At 40.7% G+C, this 5,845-nt stretch overlaps 1 long non-coding RNA gene across 1 annotated transcript in view; it reads right to left on the bottom strand.

Moving 5' to 3' along the window:
* Nucleotides 1-3,822: 3,822 nt before the first annotated feature.
* Nucleotides 3,823-5,845, bottom strand: part of LOC116071320 — a 91,883-nt gene continuing 89,860 nt past the window's right edge. The window contains exon 3 of the long non-coding RNA XR_004110820.1: nucleotides 3,823-3,947. This is a non-coding gene — a long non-coding RNA (uncharacterized LOC116071320). The remainder of the gene's footprint in view (nucleotides 3,948-5,845) is intronic.

Here is a 5,845-nt window from a genome sequence, read left to right on the forward strand (position 1 = left end):
TAAAATAAAAAAAATAAAATAAAATAAAATTTATATTGAGAAAAATGTATGTATTTTCAGTATTGCTGCAGAAAAGCATCTACATAAGACTGTTTAATTGATTATTTTATATCAAACAACTTTTATACTACTCATTTTTATTGTTACAATATTTTATAAATTTTAAAGAATATGACAAAAGAAAAAAAAGAAAAACTAAAGATAACAAAAACCACTAAAGTATTAACTAGGTTTAGATACTTCAAGATGAATTCAAAGCATACAAAAAGGGAGCTTATGGGACAAAGAAAACGGTTAATAAAAGAATTATGTTACAGAATGAGGAGCATGATTCCTAGCCACTTCTCACAGCGGGCACCTGATAAAAATGGCTCCCAAGCTAAGATGAACTCCGTAGCTTTCTTGAGTACATGAGAGATCTACTTAAGGCCATCCCCTAGTTCTGTGGTCAGCAATCTTGGCTGTAAATTAGAATCAGCTGGAGAACATTTTAAAAAATAATCCAACCCCAAGCTGCAACTCAGACCAAATACTTGAGTGGTTTCTGAAGCCGCTTGGGTGCTTCTGATGTGTGAATGAGGGCCAGGATCACAGACTTGGAGGAAATGTTGGAGCATGAAAACCCACAGTGCAGAGATTTCCATATAGAAAAGAAGAAAGCAATGGAAAGCTGTGTGGCTCTAGCTTTAGTTTCTAACTAGAGCACTGGGCACGGCTCTCTGAAATATTGGATTTGAACCTCAGGATGAAGGGTGGGTTTTTCAGTAAGGAAAGCTAGACACTGAGGAATCTCAAAGCCTGTCCTATAATCATCATAATATAATTCTTCATAATCCCTGAGAGTAATTTATGCCAAAAAGATTACAATCTTACAAAAGTAATCTGGAAGCCTGCCTGGCCCCAACTACATGAGAAGTGTGTGAAAAATATTGTATTCTTCACCCTGATACTGTACCTGACCGAAATCCTAGGGGAACAGAAATGACTTGCTTCAGCTCACACTTTCAGGGATTCCCATTAGCAGCCCTAGGCTCCACAAATTCTGGGCCCTCTGTCGTACAGAACATCATGGCACTATGGAGAAGGAGGCTGTCTCATGGCGGCTAAGAAGTTGAAAGACTGACAGAGGAACCCAGGACAAGATATAGTACCTAAGGACTCCCTAGCAGTTGGTTCCTCCATCTAGGCCCCACCTCTTAAAGGTTCCATAGCCTCCCAAAATAACTACCAGCTGGAGACTAGGTGGCCAACACAGGAGCCAAGAGGGACATTTGATAGTTCAACTATACCAATAGGCTTCTGGGCTATCTGGTTTCTGTCAAGTTGACACAACCCTAGATGTATCTGGGAAGAAGGACTTTCAACTGAGGAAATGCCTCTAGCAGATCGCCCTGTAGGCAAGTCTGTGGGCCATTTCTTGATTGATAGTTGATGCTGCAGGGGGTCAGCTCACTGTGGGCACTGCCACTCCTAGGTATGCAGGTGGCCCGGGGTTGTGTAAGAGAATGGGCTGAGCAAGCCATGGGGGTAGGGACAAGCCCCAGAGATGGATGTATATTGTAGGTAGCAAAGCTGGACAGAATGACCTATCTAAACTCTGTGAAGCCTTGGACCCTGGACATGGAGCTGCAGGATTCAGTGTTTGCCCTTCTGGGTTTTGGTCTCTCTTTGGTCTAGTATTTCCTCATAGGCCCCCATTCCTCCATTTTGGAACAGTAATGTATATTCTGGGCCATTGTATGTTGGAAGTATATGATTTTTTTTATTTGTTTTGATTTTTAACTTGTAAATGCTGTTGATGCTGTGAAAACTATAAAGAATTTTAAAGTTGGACTAAGCCCACTTTGTGCTCTGACATGACCATGAGCCTATGGGGGGAGGAGAGTAGACTGTGATTTTGAATGAGAAATGTCTTCCATAGTCTCACATATTTGAACCTTGGTCACCAGTAGGTGGCACTGTTTGAGGAGGTTATAGGGAGGCGTGACTTAAAGAGAATCAGTTGAACATGTGACTTCTCAACTCCTACTCTGGCTGTAAGCGAAATAACATTTTTCCATATGTTATTTCTCCTTGTAGAATTTTGTCATAGCCACAGAAAAATAACCATATAGGATGCTATGCTTATACAAACTTCCATAACTGGAAAAAAAATTATTTAAGTCTTCATAGTGAAATGTTTACTAAGAACCAAATAGGAAGAAAGAAAATAACTTTACCTGTGTTATAGTTTGATATAATCCATAACTCCATGAATAAAGAGTTGAATTTAAACTCTGCTAAGGAAAAACACTGAGCTATCTGCCTAGGATACCTTCGTTATCAGCACCAACAATTAAAATCACTGACAATAAATCAGCATCTTCAATAAATAAATAAATAAATTTCCAATAAATAAATTAGCATTTTCCAGAAAAATAGTAAACCATGCATACCTTTCAAGAGGCAGGAGACTCTCAGTGAGTTCAAGGCCAGCCTAGTCTACACAGTGAACTCCAGAACAGCCAGGGTTGTTATACATAGGAACCCTGTATCAAAAACAAAATAATAAACAGACAGACAAAAGATTTGAATGTCTCTCACATCTCTCTTCTCCCCTCTCCCTTCTCTATACTCTCTCTCTCTCTCTCTCTCTCTCTCTCTCTCTCTCTCTCTCTCTCTCTCTGTCTCCCCCACCCTCTCTCTTTCCCCTCCTTCCCCCTCTCCCCTCTCCCCTTTCCCCTCTCCTCTTCTCTCTCTCTCTCTCTCTCTCTCTCTCTCTCTCTCTCTCTCTCTCTCTCTCTCTCTCTCTCTCTGTCTTGTCTCTCTCCCGCCCTCTCTCTGTGCCCTCCTCTCTCTTTCCCCTCCTCCTCTTCCTACCTGCAGCCCCCAGTCCAGTAACTGAAGCCCTGATTACCTCTATTCTCCCCAGTAATTGGCTGCAGCCACTTTTACTTAACCAATAGCTTTAAATTGAGAGCCAAGGTTTAAAAAACAAAGGCCAAGTTTATATGAACATTCACTCTTCCAGGGGCAACCAGATCTTGGGGTTCAGAATTTAGCATTAGTATACACAGCACCAGACCAACCCCCAACAAAATAGTAAACATAAATAAGAAAAGTGAATACCATATTAGGTGATAGTTCCTGGGGGATTAAGATAAAACAGAGCAAGGCAGAGAAGATTAGGGCCCTGCAGGGTAGTAAAAACAGAAGGTTCTTTATAACCTCAGTGATGGTCAGGGAAAGACTCATTGGCATGGTTTAGACAGACATTTGAAGGAAGGAGAAATGGATCCTACCAAAAGATATACACAGCATTTTAAAGACTGGACCTTCTATAAATAAAAACCAAAAGAGATAGATCGATCGATCGATCGATCGATCGATCGATAGATAGATAGATAGATAGATAGATAGATGATGGATGGATGGATGGATGGACTGATGGGCAGGTGGGCAAGCAGACAGAAAGACAGACAGACAGAAACACAGACAGACAGATATAGCCAAAATCTGTGAATTTAGCAATTCAAATTCTGGGAGATTGCCAAGGCAAATAGACCCATGAGAGGGCATTGTGGTACAGAGCAACAGAGTTATAGCAGTCCCTCATGGCAGACCCTCCAGGGACAGTGCTGTGGGGCCACCACACAGAGCGGGGAAAGGACAAGAGTGACCCAGTGGGAAAGTGAGCCCTGTGAGTGGTCTTGCTCAGCATCAACTTTGAGGGCTCTTAATCTAAGAGCCCCAGCAGACAGAAGCAGTTTGGGGATTTTAAAAGTCTGCAGCTTGTGTTATCCCTGGCCACTGTGGTTTGTGTTCGCTGTGGCCTCAGAGATGGGTACAGCTTTAAAGGATATTTAACACAGGGTAGCCTGCAAGCTGCTGGAAATATGCTTACCTTGGCTAAATGTGAAGCAATTGACTGAAGGAACTTCAGCTCAGCTCATGTGGGATTTTGTATGCTGTCAAGAAATGTAACAAATTAGGGGCTAATACCCAGGGGCCACGTTTGGCTTCTTTCTATTTTGAGAATAGACATTCCTAGAAATCTTACGTTATAAGAAGCAGTTTACCTGATAACCTAGAACCAAAATGGATTCACTGTACCCATTTATGAAATACATAAACCCATTATAAAACAAAACATATGCCTCGAAATAGCACCTTTTTCTTGATGTGGCTCTAAAAGATTATAAATCCACATATTTGTATTAGCTTATACCACTGTGAATTTTTAGTTCAAGCATCTATTTATGCGCATATAGTCTCTGCTCTAAGATTTTAAGGAAAACTAAGTATTCTGGCTATTAGCTTAACTCCCAGTTTCTGTTATTAATAGGTACCCAGTTAATATTTTAAATGATGAATAAAAGAATATAACAGAAAAAGTATAACATTTCCCAGCCCAAAACTATCAAGAATAATTCTATTATAATCCATTTTTATTTTGAGATTATACACATTCACTTTTGCTATATAGCCCTAAATTATCAAACACGTTTTTCACATGTCAATCTTCTAACAAATTAAAAAGTATATTTTTAAATGGGATTTTAAAACGTTTTTAGAGAGATGGTCATTAATTCTACAATTACTTTGTGGATGACTGAATATCTATATTATAAAATGGAGTAGTGTTAGTTCACCATTAGAAAGATCAAGAGTCCAGTTCCTAAACCACATTGACAATGCTCAGACCTTGGGAATGTAGACGTCAACATATATAAAAGTACAAAGGTGGGTGGTTATAGATTTTCTATTTTGCTTCGATGTGGTTTTCTGGTTTTTCTCTGATGTGTAGGAGATGGCAGCCACTGATCCCAGCATCGTGCTCTTGGCTACTAACATCCAGTGGCAGGAAACAGGAAGAGAATTTTTCTATGGAGCTCCCTTGATCGGAAAGAAATAACTCCCCAGAAGCTTCAAACCAATGCCCTTCGTGCCCAGTCGGCTAGAACTCAGGGCTGTTCCCACTTCAAACCAACCAGTAACCAAAGGAAACTGGTTACTTGGTAAAATGGTAACCTTGGTGAAAATGTTGGGAATGGAGAAAAAGAGAGAACACGTGGTCCCAGATTGGCCGGGTCCATACAAGCACACATCATACTATCACCTACTCTCAAAAATCACAAGGAATCTTGAACAGAACATGTAACACAGCATCTGGGACTGTGATTGGGTAATTAATAACAGGTATATTAGATAAAATAAAATTCCCAAGAGCAACCCAGATGGCAGCAAATCTCTTGACTTTCCTTCCACACCTGCTAGCTCAGACAGAATCACTAGGAGGTCATTGCAGACAGAAAAAGGTCTAAGGAAAAATATTTCTGTCCAGAAGAGCTGAGACCAAGCTTCCTGTGGGAGAACAAGAAGTCGGGGGGGGGGGGGGGAAGAGGGGGATCCACATTGTCCTCCATATTCTCTAGGTGGCAGCACAGAGACAGCTCTGGCCACAGAGGCCACCACCAGAAGAAGAATGTTAAGGAGCATTTCTCTCTGACTGGAACAGTTTAAAGGGGTCACTGTGGTTGATCCCACATTTTCTTGTAAAAAATTTGCAAAGTAATCCAATCATTGTCCAATTTTTCACAAACTATCAAGTCGAAGTGCTCTTCCTGCCCTGCTGTGAATGACATTCCAACATCACTAGTTGAAAGCCAGCCATAGCATCTTGTCTGGGGTGTCTGTTGGCTAATGGTTGATGTGTCAATCACCCTTCACCAACATCATATCGCCCTGAACATTACTGCATTATAGTAAGTCTTAAAATATAGTAAGATCCTTCTAACACTCCTCTTCTTCTTCTTCTTCTTCTTCTTCTTCTTCTTCTTCTTCTTCTTCTTCTTCTTCTTCTTCT

This window comes from Mastomys coucha, unplaced genomic scaffold (genome assembly GCF_008632895.1).
Source record: "Mastomys coucha isolate ucsf_1 unplaced genomic scaffold, UCSF_Mcou_1 pScaffold22, whole genome shotgun sequence".
NCBI classification, from domain to species: Eukaryota; Metazoa; Chordata; class Mammalia; order Rodentia; family Muridae; genus Mastomys; species Mastomys coucha.